Source organism: Carettochelys insculpta, chromosome 1 (genome assembly GCF_033958435.1).
Source record: "Carettochelys insculpta isolate YL-2023 chromosome 1, ASM3395843v1, whole genome shotgun sequence".
Taxonomy (NCBI): domain Eukaryota; kingdom Metazoa; phylum Chordata; order Testudines; family Carettochelyidae; genus Carettochelys; species Carettochelys insculpta.
In genome coordinates, this window is record NC_134137.1 from 149,259,211 (window position 1) to 149,278,820 (window position 19,610).

Sequence of the window (19,610 nt, forward strand, 5' to 3'; positions counted from 1 at the left end):
TTTGGGGCTAGTGTAGACGTAGCCCAGAAGACAATAATAATTTCAAATCAGGACCTGCTTGCACAGTGCAAGCAAGATGACATGACCACCATCCTTATGAAAAGATACTGGCGATGGATTGGGCATGTGCCCAAGAGAGATGGAAGCTCCATAACAAAGACTGCTGTACACTGGACTCCTGAAGGGAAGTGGAAATAAGAATGACTCAAGACAATATGGCATCGGACGGTTGAAGTAGAAATGGAGAGCATGAATGACACTTGGGGCAGTATTGAGAGGCTGGCTAGTGACAGACAGAATTGGAGGACCTTTGTTGCTGCCCTACATGCCAGTAGGTGTAAAGGACAATGATGATGATGATTCCATCTTTACTAAGGTTAGCTGCATGAAAACCTAGATTTTGTCTCCTCTGACAAGGGTTAGATGACATGAAGGGAAACTTACTGCATTCCGTCTACCTTAGCACCAGTATAGTTCACTATTTCTTATATAAAGTTATAATTAAAGTTGGATGGAGACAAAAAGCTATGGTAGTGAATGGCATTGAAACGTTCATTTCCAATAATTAAAGCTCTTGGCAGTGACTGTCTTCTGTAAACTTTTGAATTTTGAATTTCATACTAAAGTTGAAGCATGTTGTAACTTTAAAAATCATCCTAGAATGATTTATTTTCTTTTTATTAGCTTTTGTTGTGCTTCATTGCATATAATGTTTAGTCTCCTGAAATTCCACAAAAAGAAAAGGTTGGGATTTTTGGTATTATGCAAAACTGGTCAGTGAAAAGTATTGCACAGATAATCTAGAGAAAATATTTTCCCCTGATAAAATAATAGTTACCTACATAGCTTGCATTCTATACTATATCAAACCATATAACTAGGTTTTCTAAAGTTTTGGGAGTGAAGGAACTTTGAAGTTCAGTGCATACTTCAAAGTGCCTGTGGCTACTCTGCCTGTCAGTGCTTCAAAGTTAGCAGCTTCAAAGTTCCTGCGGTGGCCATTAAGCTAATGAGGTGCTGCATATGCACCCAATGGGATGAAGTGCATCAGGCCCACAGTGCAATTTAGTCATGAAGACAGATCTCTGATTTAGTCTAAACCTGCAACTACTAGACAATTCTACCACCCCATGTTCATGGAGAGACATGAAAGCTGAACGCTAAAGCCATGTATAGAATTACTGAGACAATAAAAACACATGTTATCAAGCCATAGTAACTGAGGAATATACAACTACTTTCAAAGAATATGAGAAATGCTATGAGAGTAAAAGTAACGTAGAACCCCGAGGAAAACAAGTTTACTCGCATAAATGGTGGAAAACGTGATGTGGTAGTACAGTGTATGCAAGTCTTAATAGGAAATAACTTTATCATAAAGTAGGTCTTGGAGTGTGAGATGGTCTTCACCCTTCGTGACAACTCAGAAAGCAGGCAAATGGTACAGAGAGTGCTAGATAGCCTTTGCAGGCTTACAAAATGAATTAACCTTCCTAATGATCATCCAAAAATGACCTAAATGTTAACTGCTAGTCAGCTGAAATAGCATCTGAGACCTAAACTGAACTGATCTTAAACCAGAAAGTTTAAGCCAGAAAGTTTATATCAGCAATACCAACTATAAATGATTTCTTAGTAGATCTAATGCAACTATGGAAGCAGATGTATGGCCTTTATATAATTACTAGAGCATGGTGCCAATTCATTTTCAATCTGGGAAACCATTCGGGAGACGAGCTGGCACCTGTCAAATGACACCCCCCATTTTTCGTAAGGTTGAAAAGGCAAAATTCCTTCTGCATAGGAAATTATGAATAGGTTCTTAGAACAGAATCCAGCGATGAAGAGCTTATCTTTGATGCTGATCTGGGGTTTTATGTTCCTCTGGAAATATAACTTGGTGTTCTGGAAGTTGCCTTTCAACTTATTGCTGCATTCACCACCTGTTGTGCAAATATAATTCTGAACTTTTAAGAAAACATGCCACTGAACTCTAGTGAGGGAGAATTGCATGCTACTGCTAACTTAGGGCTTGTCTTCACAGCAGGTAATGTAAACTACCAGGGTATGACTTCTATAGAGCTCAGCACTATGCTAAAACACACTAGGGAACTTTGAATGTGCACCAGCAGGAGCTTCGCCAGTTGTGGAAACCTGTGGCCCACAGACCATACCCAGTTCAACAGTTTAAGTCATTGGCAGGCAGGCAGGCAGACAGGTTATTTATCTTGTGTCTGCAGGTACGACTGCCTGCGACTCCCATTGGCCACAGTTCACTGTTCTGGACTAACGGTATCAATGGAAGCAGCAGTCAGCAAGTCCTTGTCGACTATGCTGCGTCAGGCAGCCTCCATTGGCCAGGAATGGTGAACTGTAGCCAATGGGAGCTGCAAGCGGTCATGCCTGCAAATGTAAGGAAAACAACCTGTCTGATTTCCTGCCAACAGCTTACAAATGGACAAGCCACATGCAGGCTGCATGTTGCACTCCTCTCATCTATGCAGACTAGATCAGACAACATTAGTACACTATAGAAATTGCACAACCAAAGTGTGCTTTACCCCACTGAACCGATACGCCCTGAGAGAATAGTTGATGCATTCTGAAAAGTTTAGACAATACACTAATTTGTCCCATCTCCTCACATCATGGAACACATCTCTCCTCAATGGCCAAATACAGAGAGAAGTTAGAGTATCACACATAATTCTGTGTTTTCAATTAATCATAGAATTGTAGAATCCTAGGGCTGGAACGGACCTCAGGAGGTCATCTAGTCCAGCCCATTGCCCAAAGCAGGATCAGTGGTTTGAGCACTGGCCAGCTAAACCCAGGGTTGGGAGCTCAGTCCTTGAGGGGGCCATTTAGGATGTAGGACAAAATAGAATTAAAAAAAAAAGGGGGGGGGAAGGGATGGTGCTTGGTGCTGCCAAGAGGACAGCAGTATGGACTAGATGACCTCCTGAAGTCCCTTCCAGCTCTATGAGATGTGTATCTCCACATCAACCCCAACTAAATCATCCCAGCCAGGGCCTTGTCAAGCTAGGACTTAAAAACCTCTAGGGATGGATTTTCTGCCATCTCCCTAGGTAACATATTCCAATGCTTCACCACTCTCCTCGTGAAATAGATATTCCTAATATCCAACCTACACCTCCTGTTTTGTAACTTTAGACCATTGCTCCTTGTTCTGCCATCTGTCACCACTGAGAACAGTCTCTCTCCATCCTCTTTAGAGCTTCCTTTCAGGAAGGTGAAGGCTGCTATCAAATCACCCCTCAGTCTTCTCTTCTGCGAACTAAATAAGCCCAGATCAGTCAGCCTCTCCTCGTAGGTCATGTGCTCCAGCCTGCTAATCATTTTCATTTCTCTCTGCTGGACCTCCTCCACTGCATCTACACCCTTTCTACATTGTGGTGGGGGGAGCAGAACTGGACACAATACTCCAGAAGTGGCCTTGCCAGTGCTGAATAGAGGGGAATAATCACTTCTTTAGTTATTTCAGTTCGTTCAGCTATGAAGGGGAATGGGTATTTAAGCGTATAACTACCCTTTGCTTGTGAAAGCATGGTGACTGTGGCTGTAACTGCTGGGATTGTAAATGCAAATATAAGAATGTACGTTACATCCGGTATTAGTTGGTTGTTGTTATTAAGAGTCCCTTTGCATGCTGCACATTTCCTGTCTGAGCTGAGCGAAATAGATGACGAATTCTATATGCAGGTTAAATGTTATGTACATTGGCCAGCTGAAAGTGTTATTGCTTTTCAAAATGACAATGTGATTAATGCAGTAAACCTGTTTGTAAAAGTAAAAAGGGCTAAACTCTTGCTCAGACTGTGGAAAATAGTCAGTGAAATTTACGATGAAACCAAACCTCTGGTGGGGGAACTGAAAAAGCAAAGGAATGATTCTAGAATACAGATCCTCAGCCTGCAGGTCATGCTATTACCTGGGGGTTATTGTGAGTACATGCACAAAACAGAGCAATTACTACACAATATATCATTTAAATCGAATGTTCTAGAATATTATACTTGCCTTTACAATACAGTATAGTATATTGGCTTCAAAAGCACTGCAAACATATAACACAGAGGTCCTTGTTCTTAAACAAAATATACATATGTATTATCACCCCTTTAAAGGAGTTGGAATCTGGTGATAGCAGTGTTGTGCAAGCAGGTTTGTTTTGAAAGAGCTGCATTAAACCACAGACCAATCAGAACACGGAGATAAAAAAAATGTATAATTTAACAGTCAGTCTTTCATGCAAAGGTAGTGCTGGGGGGCAAGGGCCTAGAAGGGTTTACAGCCACCCTGAAATTTCTCTTTGTGTCTCTGTAGGGACACAAGACAAAGAACAAATAATATGCAAAAGTACAGGTGACATGGTATGGCACTGTCACTCTTACTTCTGCAGTTCTGTGCTACTACTGGCAATGATGCTGCTGTCAGAGTCGGGTGCCCAGCCAGCCTCCGCCACTCTTTTACCACCCAGCGCTGAAGTCAGTGCATGCCAGTAGCAGAGAAAAAATAAGGGTGGCAATGAGCCACCAGTAAGTCTTCTGTGAAAAGCAATATTGACAAAGCTTATTTGCGCTCCCCCGCCCCACAGTCCCAGTATTACACAGTAACTATTTAAAATAACTTACAACAATTAAAAATGTAAGGTAAATTCATTTTAAACAATAGGGTTATAAAATTAGCATTTCATATAATGCTTAATATAAAATTGTGCTCCCCCAGACATGGAAGTCAGACTGTGCCTATGCTTCAGGTATGTTAATTGACTTGATAGAGAGATTTTTTTTCTAAATCCTGACCAACTGCTCAGTGAACCACAATGTAATACCAGATATTTTTTAATGTAAAAGCCTCTAACAAATTTGTGTTGACATTTGTGGCATGATCATACAATATGTAGGGGCAGATTATGGAAGGAGGCTTTGCAAATAGCTAAGTTCAAAGGTTAGTGGTTTGAATTAGGAATTGATATTGGCAACTTATAAGTAAATAGACACCATCGCAGAATATTAGACTGGCAGAGTTGATACCTGTGTTCATTTAGGAGATATTCATTTATTTGTTTGTTTTTAATTTGGTAATTTAATCTTCTTCTGATATTTTGTTTGAGGTTGTGCTCTGATTATTTAAGGTTAAGTTAGAGGTAATCTTCTGATGTCCTATTTTGAATTTGAGGTTAGTTACGTGTTAGAGGTAATGAATACCCAGAGAGTAGTTCTTAATGGTTTTCAATCCTGCTGGAAAAGTAAAAAAGTGGGATTCCGTGGGGTCTGTGTTAGGACCAGTTCTGTTCAATGTCTTCATCAATGATTTAGATATTGGCATAGAAAGTACACTTATTAAGTTTGCAGATGATACCAAGTTGGGAGGGGTTGCGACTGCTTTGGAGGATAGGGTCATAATTCAAAATGATCTGGATAAATTGGAGAAATGGCCTGAGGTAAACAGGATGAAGTTTAATAAGGACAAATGCAAAATGCTCCACTTAGGAAGGAACAATCAGTTTCACACATACAGAATGGGGAGAGACTGTCTAGGAATGAGTACAGCAGAAAGGGATCTAGGGATTATAGTGGACCACAAGCTATGAGTCAACAGTGTGATGCTGTTGGAAAAAAAGCCAACATGATTCTGGATGCATTAACAGGTGTGTTGTGAACAAGACACAAGAAGTCATTCTTCCGCTCTACTCTGCACTGGTTAGGCCTCAGCTGGAGTGTTGTGTCCAGTTCTGGGCACCGCAGTTCAAAAAAGATGTGGAGAAACTAGAGAGGGTCCAGAAAAGAACAACAAGAATGATTAAAGGTCTAGAGAATGTGACCTATGAAAAAAGGTTGAAAGAATTGGGCTTGTTTAGTTTGGAAAAGAGAAGATTGAGGGGAGACATGATAGCGGTTTTCAGGTATCTAAAAGGGTGCCATAAGGAGGAAGGAGAAAACTTGTTCTTGGCCTCTGAGGATAGAACAAGAGGCAATGGGCTTAAACTGCAGCAAGGGAGGTTTAGGTTGGACATTAGGAAAAAGTTCCTAACTGTCATGGAGGTCAAACAGTGGAATAAATTGCCAAGGGAGGTCGTGGAATCTCCATCGCTGGAGATATTTAAGAACAGGTTAGATAGACATCTGTCAGGGATGGTTTAGATAGTACTTGATCCTGCCATTGGGCAGGGGCTGGACTCGATGGCCTCTCGAGGTCCGTTCCAGTTCTAGTGTTCTATGAGTCTATGATTCTATGATAATAAAGCTTATGAAATGGAAAAGTCATCTCCAGTCCATCTCTTTAGCTTCATAAATGGGACTCCACTGAATTGCTGAGACCTTATTAGAATTAATCAGCCTCCATATTGATTAGCTCTGTTTGTTCTTGCAATATGTTGATAAAGAATAGCTTCAGGTACTACTCAATGCTCATTATAACTTGATGGACCCCTTTAGAATTCAGAGTGGTGGCCTCTTAAAGAGTTAAAAGACCAATGGCAGGATTGATTTCATTATCTCCCAAGCAGAAGAGTTTCAGACTGAAGGAGCTACAGTACTTTGACAAGTGTCTGTTCATTAATGCTCTGTAGAGACTTGTTAGAGTTTGGCAACTAAATTCTCTGAAAATTATATCTGTACAAAGCATGCTCCAGCCTAGGGTGTGCAAACCTTTCCTTCTAATTGCTTCACCCAGTTGCCCCTGAGGAGCTCAATACATGAACTGAGAGCTCTCAGGCAGAAAGGCAGCAGAATGCAGACTAATGCAGAAGTCACACAGGTATTGCAGGGGTGTTAGCTGTCATAGATGGGATGTGAAGGGACTGAGATCTGATAACCTGCTCTGCAGAAAGAACACTGCCTGGGGGTGGAGACTGAGAATAGGCAGGTAACTAGGGCACAGATGTGCAGCTTGGAGTGGGAGAAAGAAAACCAGAGCAGCCTTGTGGGGCTGGGAAAGGGTAGCAGTGTCTGTACACAACACAGCACACTCCTTTCCTGAACCTGGACGGAAAACTAGATTCTGCGTTTCACTGCCTCTCTGCTGTCACCAAATACAGGCAGAACCTACCATCACCACATGTTTTGTCTCCCCCTGTTCTGAGAAGAATTAGGTCAATTTCATAATGTACCTGTCTTCACTACAAATATCATTAGGTTGATTTTAAGGGATCCTAAGGTTGACTTTTCTACTTCAGCTTTTTCATGAGGAGTAACGTAAAATTCAAATTTACAAGGTTGACAATGCTAGTGTAGACACAGTGTTTAATTTGATTTTATTGGCCTCTGGAAGTATCCCACAATGCCCCCAATGCGGCCATTCTGACCATCATTTTAACCTCCACTGCTCTCCAGAGCTACGTCTACACGTGAAGCCTACATCGAAGTAGCTTATTTCAATGTAGCGACATCAAAATAGGCTATTTCGATGAATAATGTCTACACGTCCTCCAGGGCTGGCAACGTCGACGTTCAACATCGACGTTGCGCAGCACCACATCGAAATAGGCGCTGAGAGGGAACATCTACACGCCAAAGTAGCACACATCGAAATAAGGGTGCCAGGAACAGCTGCAGACAGGGTCATAGGGCGGACTCAACAGCAAGCCGCTCCCTTAAAGGGCCCCTCCCAGACACAGTTGCACTAAACAACACAAGATACACAGAGCCGACAACTGGTTGCAGACCCTGTGCATGCAGCATGGATCCCCAGCTGCAGCAGCAGCAGCCAGAAGCCCTGGCCTGCAGGGCTGCTGCACATGGTGACCATAGAGCCCCGCAGGGGCTGGAGGGAGCATCTCTCAACCCCTCAGCTGATGGCCACCATGGCGGACCCCGCTATTTCGATGTTGCAGGACGCGGATCGTCTACACGTGCCCTACTTCGACGTTCAACTTCGAAGTAGGGCGCTATTCCCATCCCCTCATGGGGTTAGTGGCTTCGACGTCTCGCCGCCTGTCGATGTTAACATCGAAATAGCGCCCAACACGTGTAGCCGTGACGGGCGCTATTTCACAGTTAGTGCCACTACTTCGAAGTTGCGTGCATGTGTAGACACGGCTCAGGTGAGCAGGAAGTAGGAAACAAGAAGCAGAAATCAGCCAGGGTTCTCCAGCTTTCTCCGGCATCTTGCAGCTGTACCCTGCACCACGCGGCTGCCAGACTCTCTGGCTGCCCTCTGCACCATGTGGCTGCCACCCCACCATCACACAGCTGCTAGGCTCTCTGGCTGCCCTCCCCCATGGGGCTTCTGGGTCAAAAAGAAATTAAGCAAAATAACACTATCAACACAAAGCATTCAACAATACCAAAAAAAAACAAATTTTCAATAGCTCCAAAATTGATACTTTTCAGATTTTATTTCTGTATTTTACATTTCTCAGGACTGTCCTGCTAGCCTTGTAACAGCATGTGCCAGGGCAGGCTGTGGAAAAGTGGTGTGAAAATGCACTTGGCAGTTTGTTTTCAACTGGGAGCGGGGAGTGAGGGCAATTCACTCTCGGATGATGACATCAGAAACCCACAACTACCACGGGCGTCCACCACAGCCTGGAGCACAATGGAGTGGTACCCCTTGCGGTTGATGTATCGGCTGCCACTGTGATCCGGGGCCCTGATGGGGATATGTGTCCCATCGATCACCCCGAAGCACTGGGGGAACCCGAGCACAGCGAAGCCCTCAACAACTGCGTCCAGGTCCCTGATGCTCACCAGCCACCGCACCAGCACATGGTTGATGTCCCTCACGACCTGCAGGGGAATGGGTACACTCATGGGCATATGCAGAGGGGTCTCTGCCCCCTTCTCCTTCCACCCCCTCCCTCCCTACCGGGCCCTCCCCTGCTGAGGGACCCCCTCCGGCAGCGGCCATGTGGTATCCCTTCTGGACTAGGCCTGCCCGCCCCCCCTACCCTGCTCCCTCCCAATCAGTGCCTGGGGTCCCCTGAGCCCACCAGCCCCCTCCCTCCCTCCCTCCCACCGGTGGGGCAGGGTCTGGGGCAGGGATTACCTGGAGGACGATGGCCCTGACGGTGGATGTGTCCACCCCAAACTGCTGCCCAATGGATTGGTAGCTGTCCGGGGTGGCCAGTTTCCAGATGGTGATGACCATGCGCTTCTCCGGGGAGAGGGCTGGCCTCATCCACATATCCTGGTGTCGTAGCATGGGGGCGAGCCAGCTTCAGATCTCGAGGAAGGTCTCTTTCTTCATCCGCAGGTTGTGCAACCAGTGGTCATTGTCCCACTCCCCCATGACGACCCTGTTCCACCAGTCCGTGCTGGTGGCGTGGGTCCAGATGCATTGGACCAGTTGGAGGGGGCCCGGCAGGGCTGGTGGGGGTGCAGGACCCACGGGCCTGGGCCTCTGCCTCCACAGGATGCTGAGGAGGGTGGCCAAGAGGATGCCTAGCATCCGGGTGAGGGCAAGCCTGCTGTCCTGCGGCTGCTGGGGGTCCATGCCTGCTGGTCTGTGGGCGCTGGATAGGGACCTGGGTCTGGCTGGCTGGGCACAGAGTTGGCTGGCCTCAGCAGCGTTTGCAGGGAGGGGCTGTTTGGGAGTGGCCCTTTAAGGGGCCATGTGGCTGGCAGCCCTGGAGAGGTTCCCTGGCTGTGCGACCCCACCCATGCAGTTTCCTGCCCTGTTCTTCTGGAAGAGTATCATTGCCTGTGTAGATGCACTCTTCCGGAAGAAGATCTTCCAGAAGAGCTCTTCCGGAAGATCTTCTTCCAGAAGAAATACCATGTGTAGAAATGGCCAATGTGTATGTGCTCTGGGATCACCCAGATGACTATGCCATGTCAACTGGTCCCTCAGCTACTTTCCCCCCCTGGAAACCACAGTATGGTATGACCTGTCTTAAGAAAGCGATTTGGTAAGGAATTTGCCAAAAGAAACAAAGATTGGAAAGAAAGCATCAACAAGGATGGTCAAATTAACTGAAATCTGTTGTTTTTATACTTGAATTATCAAAGAGTTTACAAAAAGCAGCAAGCATCCATTTTTTCAGAACAAAAGAAGGGGATCACAGGTGAAGGAAAATCAAATAGTCCGGCTTCAGAAGGTGTAGTGTGCCAAGCAGGAGGTCTGTTATACTGACCTGTGATCACCCAGGAGTCTGTGTCTTCTCAACTTGCCCTCGAGTCACTGTTCCCCCTCCCTTGATTCCAGAAACATCATCCCTGACAATATTACAGGACCAATGCAAAGCCTGAAGAAAGAGAGGGATCATAAAGGTTAAGAAAAAAGACATTTTTGATTAACAATTCTTGGGTTCCCACTATGCTACACAGACACGTCCAATATGTTGAAACGGTCCCTTCAGTGTTGCTCAGGCAGGGGGGCCAGCCCTAATTGACCGTGTGGGGGCTGTTCCCCCTCGTTCCACAAGGAGGGTGTTTTGGGATGTGAGGTTGTTGGTTGAAGAGCCAGTTGAAATGGTCCCTTCAGTGCTCCTCAGGCTAGTGATCGAAATCTTTGGTGCCAGGGGAGACCTCCACCCCCTGATGAGAGCAAGCCCCTGAAATCTTTGCCATGAGGGTAGATATCATAAAATTGAGTTAACTGCCTTAAATTTGACTTTTTCATGTAGCATAGACATATCCTTAATTTCCTAGTGTAGACATAGCCTTAGCTCCTGCCTCCTGGGCAAGGGAATAAGGCTATCTCCTCAGTGGAGAGTGGGATTGGGAAGCTAAGTTAATGCTTGTAAAGCACTCTGATACTATAGTCAGGACTGTCCCTAAGGGGAAAGATGCCTGGGGAAACCTACCCCTAGACCCAGAGGTGCAAGGCCTTGGGAACCCCCCCAACTACACAGCTCGAGATGATCCTGACTATCATGTCTTATGCATTTGAAAGTCTGGACATTGGAATGGCAATTAAAATATTGATGCGAATGAACGGAGGCCTGCCATCCGTTTGTGGTTGGTCACTGTGATTTGGGTGACCAAGGGGCAGGAAATGTTGTATAAAGTCTCCGCTCAGTCGAGTACAATGCTGATACAAGTTCTGTAACTTTCAGCCATCACTGCTTTTAAATCCTGTAACTTTCTGTAAGCTTTGGAACAGAAGCTTTGTTTTGTAGATGTAGTTTTATTCTATATAGTTATATTTTGATTCCTTAGCTTTGCTTTGCGGTAGCTTCTGGGTCTATATTAATCAGGAAAATTATCGAGATTGGCAAATCAAAAAAGCAGAGGGACAGTTGTGGGGGGGTTGTAGGGTGGGGAAGTTAAGAGTTAGATAAACCATCAGAATGTGTAAAAGAGTCCTTATAATGGGTCAGGTAATTGCTGTCCCTGTTCAAACTACATGTTAATGTGTCGAATTTAAATGTGAATGTTAGTTCTGAGCATTCCCTCTGTAGACGGTTGTTAAAGTCCCTTTTCAGTAGAACACAAACTTTCAGGTCTTTAACAGAATGGCCAACTCCATTAAAGTGCTGGTTGATGGGTTTGTACATATGGAGGTTTTTGATGTCTGTTCTATGTCCATTCATTCTTTGTCGAAGAGTGTTTGCAGTCTGTCCTATATACATGGTTTGAGGGCATTGTTGGCACATGATGGCATATATGATGTTAGCTGAGGAACAGGAGAATGTGCCCATGATTCTGTCATTAATGTGATTAGGTCCAGTGATTGTACCTCCAGGATAGATTGGCAATGGGGCTTGTGGCAAGGAAAAGTTGCAGGATTAGTATTATTGTGGTATAGCTAGTGAGAATCCTCGTAAGGTTGGGAGGTTGTCTATAGGAAAGAACAGGCCTGTCACCTAGGGCCTTCTGCAGTGTGGCATCATGATTTAGGATAGGTTGTAGCTCTTTAATGATGCGTTGCAGCAGTTTGAGTTGGGGGCTGTAGATAACGACAAATGGTGTTCTGATATTGGCTTTTTTGGGCCTGTCTTGGAGTAGTTGGTCTCTGGGTATTTGTCTGGCCCTGTCAATTTGTTTTCTCACTTCTTCCGGTGGGTAATTCAGGTTTATGAGTGTTTAGTAGCGATCTTGTAGTTTTCAATCTCTGTCAGTAGGATTATAGCAGATGAAATTGTAACTCAGGGCTTGACTATAAATGATGGATTGTGAAATGTGTGCAGGATGGAAGCTAGAAGCATGTAGGTAAATATAGTGGTCAGTAAGTTTCTGGTGGAGAGTGGTATTGATCAGGCCATCAGTGATTTGTACTGTAGTGCCCAGGAAATGTATCTCTTGTGTGGAGTAGTCAAGGCATAAGCTGATGATGGGGTACAGATTGTTAAAGTCTCTGTGGAATTACCCGCATGACCTGACCCATTATAAAGACTCTTTTACATACTTTGATGTTTTGTATAACTCTTAACTTCCCCGCCCCCACTCCCCATCCCTCTGTTCTTCTGATTTGCCAACCTTGATACAATTTTTCTGATTTGACAACCTTGACAACAGTTTTTGGACCTTTGTGCTTTATATATTGAGTCTGTTCTGGTAAGGCTATGATCCGAAGAAGTGGGTCTGTCCCATGAAAGCTCATCACCTAATAAATTATGTTTTTAGTCTTTAAAGTGCTACTGGATGGCTATTTTTTAATGTTTTGATAGCATACAGACTAACATGGCTATCTCTCTGTCTCCATTTTTAAAAGTGTCTTAGATACTTATGTACTTATGTCTAGATCCATAAAGGTGTCAGACCCAGTGATTTACCATTTAACTTTTAGGTGTCCTTGTACCAGGCTCCTCAATGGCGGGGGGCAGGGTGGGGTGGGAAGATGACAAAGCGGGCAGTTGCTACTTTGTCAACAGCAGCAACTGGAACTCCAGGCCCCTTTGAATTGCCACAGCAGCACTACAGTGTATAGCTGTGACGGAGGGGGCCAGCGTCACGGTCCAGGCAGCATGAAGGACTGAATGCCCTATGCCCCTGCCCTTTTGCCTTTGGCCTTGCCCCTTCCAGGGTGCAAAGCTTGGTTCCCCTCCCACTTTGTCCCAGGGCCTGTGGCGGCTGTCAGCCCTGCTGCCTAATGCCTAGTAGAATCTGGACCCACGAGGCGATCTGTATAATGCATTAGGAGTGCCAGGCCCCTATGATTGGGATTCACAGAAGTGAGGTTACAAAGCAGCAAGCCTCCTAAACTAGCCAATAGGAAAAGCACAGAAGTGAGGGGTGGCATAAGCCCCATCCCTCAAGGGAGGCACATCCCTGAATCTAGAGTTCATAGGTGTCTCTTAGATTCAAGCACCATCAAGGAACAAAAAAGCTATAAAATGCTGCAAATAGTGAAATAGATGATGTTCCCTGTGAACCTCTTTGGCAGTACAAGAGCTGGAGGTTTTTTTTTTTTTTTATTAAGCCTATTCTCCCTGCAGACAGATCTTATTGCTTTCAAAAATTAGTGAGCACTAAAGATTACAGTTATGAAAAATTATCTGAAGGAAATTAGGCTGATATTGTTATTAATGGAAAACAGGAACAATCCTGCAGTGACTTAAATTGCTTTTTTTTTTTTTTTTGTTAAATGACTGGAAGAGATTAATAAAACCTAGGAAGAAGAATGACCCTTCGCTTGTCACAAACTTTAAAGGCCATTGTAAACCAAAATCAGGATTCTAGGATAATTGTAAAACAGGTTATTTTTATGAAACAGCTTCAGACAATACAGTATTACACATATGAAATGAGCCATCAACAGCAGCAGTAAAGCCAGGTGCTTCAATAGAATCAGGAAATAACTAGCAAATCCATACATGAATGGAAAGATGGGATCTGAAACAGAAAATGTGTGGGAAAAGAAATTATCAAAAGAAGCAGATGTGATAGGGACAAAAACTTTTTCCTTTTCCCAAGATTTTTTCATTTGCTCTGACTGTGTTGGAGTCATTCGCACTTTTATAACTGTTTGAGGAGGCAAAGACGGCTGGCTAAAAGGCTGGGTTTTCATTATCAGTAACAGCAGCTACAGTCCTAACTGAGGTATGGTGTAAAATGAGTTTGGTAATTCTAAATCATCCCTTCCCCCTGTATTACCAATCCATCTCATACTGTGCAGCACTGCAGAGGAAATAGCTGCCCACAAGGGTCAGAAAAGGAACAACTCGGTATTAACCCAGTGATTACCTTTAAGAAAACTTGCCCATTGCCTGAGACAACTAAATGAGTCAGAGTCTCTCCTGCACTGTGTAATCCCTTCCCAGTGCATAGTGTGCCAGAGAACCAGCTATAGTTTCTAGCTTCTATGGACTCGGCAGCTTCTGTAACATAAGATACAGATGCCTAGGAACCATATGCTAGCCGTGAATTGCTGTGGGGAGTAAGGGAACCAGAGCATATGCTGTCTTGCCTTGCAGTCACCATTGGGCTGGTGTCCCTAAGTCAAAGAGAGGCAGAAGACAGTAGTCAGCAAGCAGAAATTAGAGGAATCATCAGAGGTAGACTCAATAGGTAAGAAACAGGGTCAGCATCAGGCCTGAGGTCAGGAGGCAATAGTCATGGTCAGAGATTAGAAATCAAGAAGCACGATGAGACCTGGAATCACAACAACCCAGACATCTGAGTTGCTATCCAGACAATCCCCCAGGGCACCCTGAAAAGTTTAATAGTGTGTGCAAGCCAATCAGAAGGCTGCAGGGTGCTGTCACTCAGACCCCTTTAGGTGGAACATCCCATAGAAGCTAATTACTGTTGGAATGTGACTCTCTATTGCTTTGCAGGGAAAGTCAGTTGCCCCAGGCTTTGCAGAGCTGGTTTTATTTCTTCAGGTCCTTACCCAGAGAATTCTGCTCTGCCCTTTTAGTCTGTTTTTACTTTATATCACCTCTACTCTGGAAGGGGCAGGGCAGGCTGACACGAGTCCACAGCCAGTTTTCACTTGGCCAGTAGCAGCTAGTTGTACTCAAATGGCACAAGGAGGTTAGATCTGGGGTCAAGAATCTGATGCCTACCATTTTTCTTCAGTATTTGCAGACCTGTACACATTTCCTGTGTTAAGTTTATAGGAATGAAGGAAAAATTGAAGACACCTTCTTTGTTTATCCAAAGCACATTTGACATTGTTTTAAAGGAGACCACTGTATGAGTTATTTGTAGTCTTTCTTCTTATGTTCATGGATTGGAAGGCCAGGAGAAACAAAGAATTTAAGCCATACTTACAGTGCAGAGGACTCTAATATGGGAAGCAATGACTTTAAAACAGATTTGGGGATCACGAAGAATGGTCATCATGTGACCAGGAGCTCCTACTGTAATCCTGGGATGCATAAGCAGAGGAGCTCAAGAATACAAGAATACAGCAGGTATTTTATCTCCATATTTGGCACTGGTATGGCAGCCACTGGTCCAGTTCTGGTGCCCCACTTCAAGAAAGATGTTGATAAAATGGGAAGGGTTCAGAGAAGAGCTATGAAAATAATTAAGGGATCAGAAAGCCTTCCATAAGGCAATAGAATCAACCAGCTCAATCTATTTAACTTGATGAAAAGGTTAAGGAGTAGTTGGTTACATCTTGTACGTATCTACATGAAAGACCAGTACTTGATAATGAGCTCTTCAGGCTGCCAGAGAGAGGTACAATAGGTAGGAGTTTGAGATGGACAAATTCAGAATGGAAATAAGATGATCACAATGCTCCCTTCTGGCCTTGGAACCTAAGCAAGGGACCGTTGTGATGATCTAGTCTGTTTGCCTATATAACACAGGCCACCAAACTTCCCCAAAATAACTCCTAGAGCATATGTTTTTGACCAAACAAACCCACCCAATGTTCATTTAAAAATTGCCAGTGATGACGAATCCTCCACAAACTGATGGCAAGTTGCTCCAATGGATAATTACACTTACCATTACAATTATGCACTATTTCTAGTCTGTATTAAGATGATAATTTCTGAAGGATAGAGAGGAGCCTTCATGGTAATTGTCAGCATATGGTATGCTTAAAGCCACGTCTCAAAAGCAGTATGTGCATGCATTGAGGACTTTCGTTCACAAGCCATCAACTTAAATTAGATAGTTGTATCATATGTGCTCGTTATTCTTATCCCTGACACAAAACTTATAAACCAAATGCAAATACAATATTACAAGCAGGGCACCCAAACCAGGCCCACACTCATATAGTTATAATCTTTCTACCATGTTGGATTGAGAGCGACAAGGGCCAGTTCAGTACCTAGGCATTCCTTTTTAACAATACAACACAGAACTGGCTGAAGTCCCCACCCAGTAACCAGGGAAAATTACACACCACCTCTGGATGCCTGAAAGGGGCAATACATCCCATCATGCAAGCATTTAATCTCTGTTCAGGAAAGAAACTTTTAATAAAAAGGAGACAATAACCCAGCATTAATTTGTGAAAATGTCACAAGCATAATTCACAAGCTTATGACCATGAGCAGAACACCCACCCAAGGGTATGACGGGCCCTTCAGAGAAAGTCTAACAAACAAACGTTCCTTCAGCATGTCTCTCCACGGCACTCCATTCACAGTTGTTGTCCATGGTCAGTGAAGACCCCGTGGTCAAATGTGTATTTGTGGCAATTCACCTCCCACTTGGAAAGGCTTGGGGTGGGGGTGAGGGGGTACCTAGGCTCACTCTGCCTCAGTCTTCATATTCCTGCTCACTCTGATGGCCACTCACTCACTCCACTTGCCTACTGGCCACTCAGTCTTCTGCTGCTTGTTCACCACTGCTCTCTCTACCATGACCACCAGGGTGCCTTGAGGTCCTTCCACTTAACACAGCTCTCAAGGATTTCAGCTGGTCGTGGGACAGCCTCACTGCTAATGCAGACTGGACAGCCTCTTTCATTAGAGACACTCTGCCACGGATGGTCTAATGCTTAGGCCTGGCTGTCGGTGATTTTGGCTGTAGTGGCATACAACAAAAGACTCTCAGTTTAATCTTAGTCTGCTCTGTCATTACCCAATTGAGAGGCTCAAGTGTTGTCTAGGGCACTCAGGCACAGCCCATACCACTGGGTAGAAGCACCCATTCCCACTTTCTCTTTTCTCTATGGGGCTTTGACACCCCCTATCTCCTGCTAAGCAGGTGCAATTCAGTTGCAGGTGAGCCCCTCAGTTGGCACATGGCAAGCACAGGTCTGTTATCTTTGAGCCACACAACATGGAGAATAACTTTCTTCATTACTTCATTACTGCTGCACCCAATAAAAAAGTGACTTGCAATATAACGTCTGCCAAACATGATCATTTGGGCAAAGCAGTTCCATCCTGCTGTACACCGATGCAGAGTGGGTGTGTCTATATAAACGAGGTCAGCTCCTGAATTCTCCTCCCGCTCATCTCTAGATATTGGTGGAGAGCTCATTCTGACCCTGCTTACATACCATTAAAAATAAACCACACACAGAGACCAGACTGCGTGTCTTCCCACCACTCTGAATGCAGATGCCATCAACCAACCGTTTCCTCCTCAGGAGAAGCCTAGAAGAACAGGTGGGGTCTTACAGTATCTCCAGGTCGCCAAATCTGGGCTCTGGCAAGCAAAGGTGGGAAACAAATTCTAGAACCCAGAATTCCATTGATACTGGGAGAGGGTTGCTAGGCAAAGCACCTCTGATGGTCTCAGCTGCTGCAGCAGGAGGCAAGAAGAGAGGCAACCTCTTGGACAGCCAGCACCCAAGCCATTCAGAGCTATAAAAGTCAAAATAAGCTTTAAACACCCAAGCTTCACGCTGAAGTCAGGGAACCACCCATGCAGATTGTGGAGCACAGAGGTAATGTACTTTCCCTCTCCCCATGTGCCATTGAAACACTTTGAGTGCTGCACTGCATTGGCTGCAGATTGGCTGTATGGTTTGGCAAACTAACACCAGTCAAAGCTTGTCTTACCTTAAAGGGTATGTGTATCCTGCAGCCGGATGTGTGCCACCCAGCCTGAGTAGACAGCCCTTCTTTGCTCAAGCTCACATGCTAAAAGCAGTTGTGTGGATGTGGCATAGAAGGTCGCATGGGATAGCCATCTGAGTATGGACCCTGGAGGCGGGGTGGGCTTATACTTGGCTAGCTAGCCCAAGCCATTGCCCATGCTGCAACATCTACATTGTTATTCGAGTGCACTAGTTTGAGCACGATCCTAGCTGCAGTGTAGATATACGCGAAGCAGCAAAGGTGTGGCTAACTCTTGCAGGTCTAGATCCAGAAGGAAAGGAAGGACCTTTCTTATGTAGATGACAGGTCTGAGTGACTGGGGCTGCCCAGCAATCTAACACCAGTTAATGGTCCCCAAATTGCAAAGCTTTCAGGAAAACAATGATCTATACATTAGAGATGCTATTGTGATTTCCACCATTTATTGTAGTTATTTCTCCCATACTACAAACAACATCTTAGTCTTGCCTGACTCTCAGCCATCATCCATTAAATACTAGATACGTCATCACTCCCATGTAGCTTAAGAGTCAGAAAATACAAAAAGTCTGCATGGACAGAAGACAAAAGAAAAATCAAAGTATGAAAACCTGCATACTTAGAAATGTTGTGTCAGCCTAGTCCAAACGCTGCAACCCTTGTCTACTTGAGTTGAAGATCACAGACACACTCCACCAGCACTTCCATGCTCCCAAAACAGGACGTAAGGCATGGCCGATGGGACTCATTAAAATTAATTTCTTACTCCCTGTTTGCCTACTTTCATGCCTACCACAAAGGGATTGAGGAGACAAAATTGTAACATCCCAGCCCTGACCAGAATTACCAAACTCATGGTACATACCCTCAAAAGTGACCACTGAGAAGAATGCAGCCACCTCAACTGGTTACCAGAATAGGAACTTCTGAATAGCCTGCAAATGATGCCAGAGAGACACCATCCAATTCAATAGCTCCTGTCTCTAAGCCTTCATCACCCACATCCTGTGGAACAGTTCCATCCTAAAAGAGGCCATTCAAAATACATATTCCCCCAACCATCCATTCACCACCACAGAGATCCAATCTCACAGAGGCCATGGCTACACTAGCCCCCAGCTTTCAAAAGGGCCATGCTAATGCGCCACTTTGGCCGATGCTAATGAGGCACTGCCATGAATACACAGCACCTCATTAGCATAATGGCAGCCACTCATCTTTCAAAAGTGCCGCTTTCGAAACCCACACTGCCTGTATAGACAGGGGCCTTTCAAAAGGATCCCTTGGACTTCAAAAGCCCCTTCTTCCTAAAAACAAAGAGGAAGAAGACGCTTTTGAAATCCAGGGAGTCCTTTCAAAAGGCTTCCATCTACACAGGCCGCGTGCGTTTCAAAAGCAGCATTATGCTAATGAGGCACTGCCTATTCATGGTAGCACCTTTTTAGCATCTGCTGAACTGGCTCATTAGCATAGCCTTTCCAATAGGCAGGGGCTAGTGTACCCATGGCCAGAGAGAACTAGGCAGTAGCCACATGTCAATCCATCCACCCCCAAATGTAGAACACCCACTTGTGAGGAAGGCCTGACTGACACAGACACATTAAGGCCTCAATTTCTGCTTCCCCTTGGCTTCCTAAGGTGAGATCTCAAGCATTTATCATTCATCAACATCATGAAAAATACCTTAGGAAGAGCTAATCCCAGCAGTAACAATTATTTCATTACTTCATTGGTGAAAGTTACTGGAGAACGTTAGTTTTGG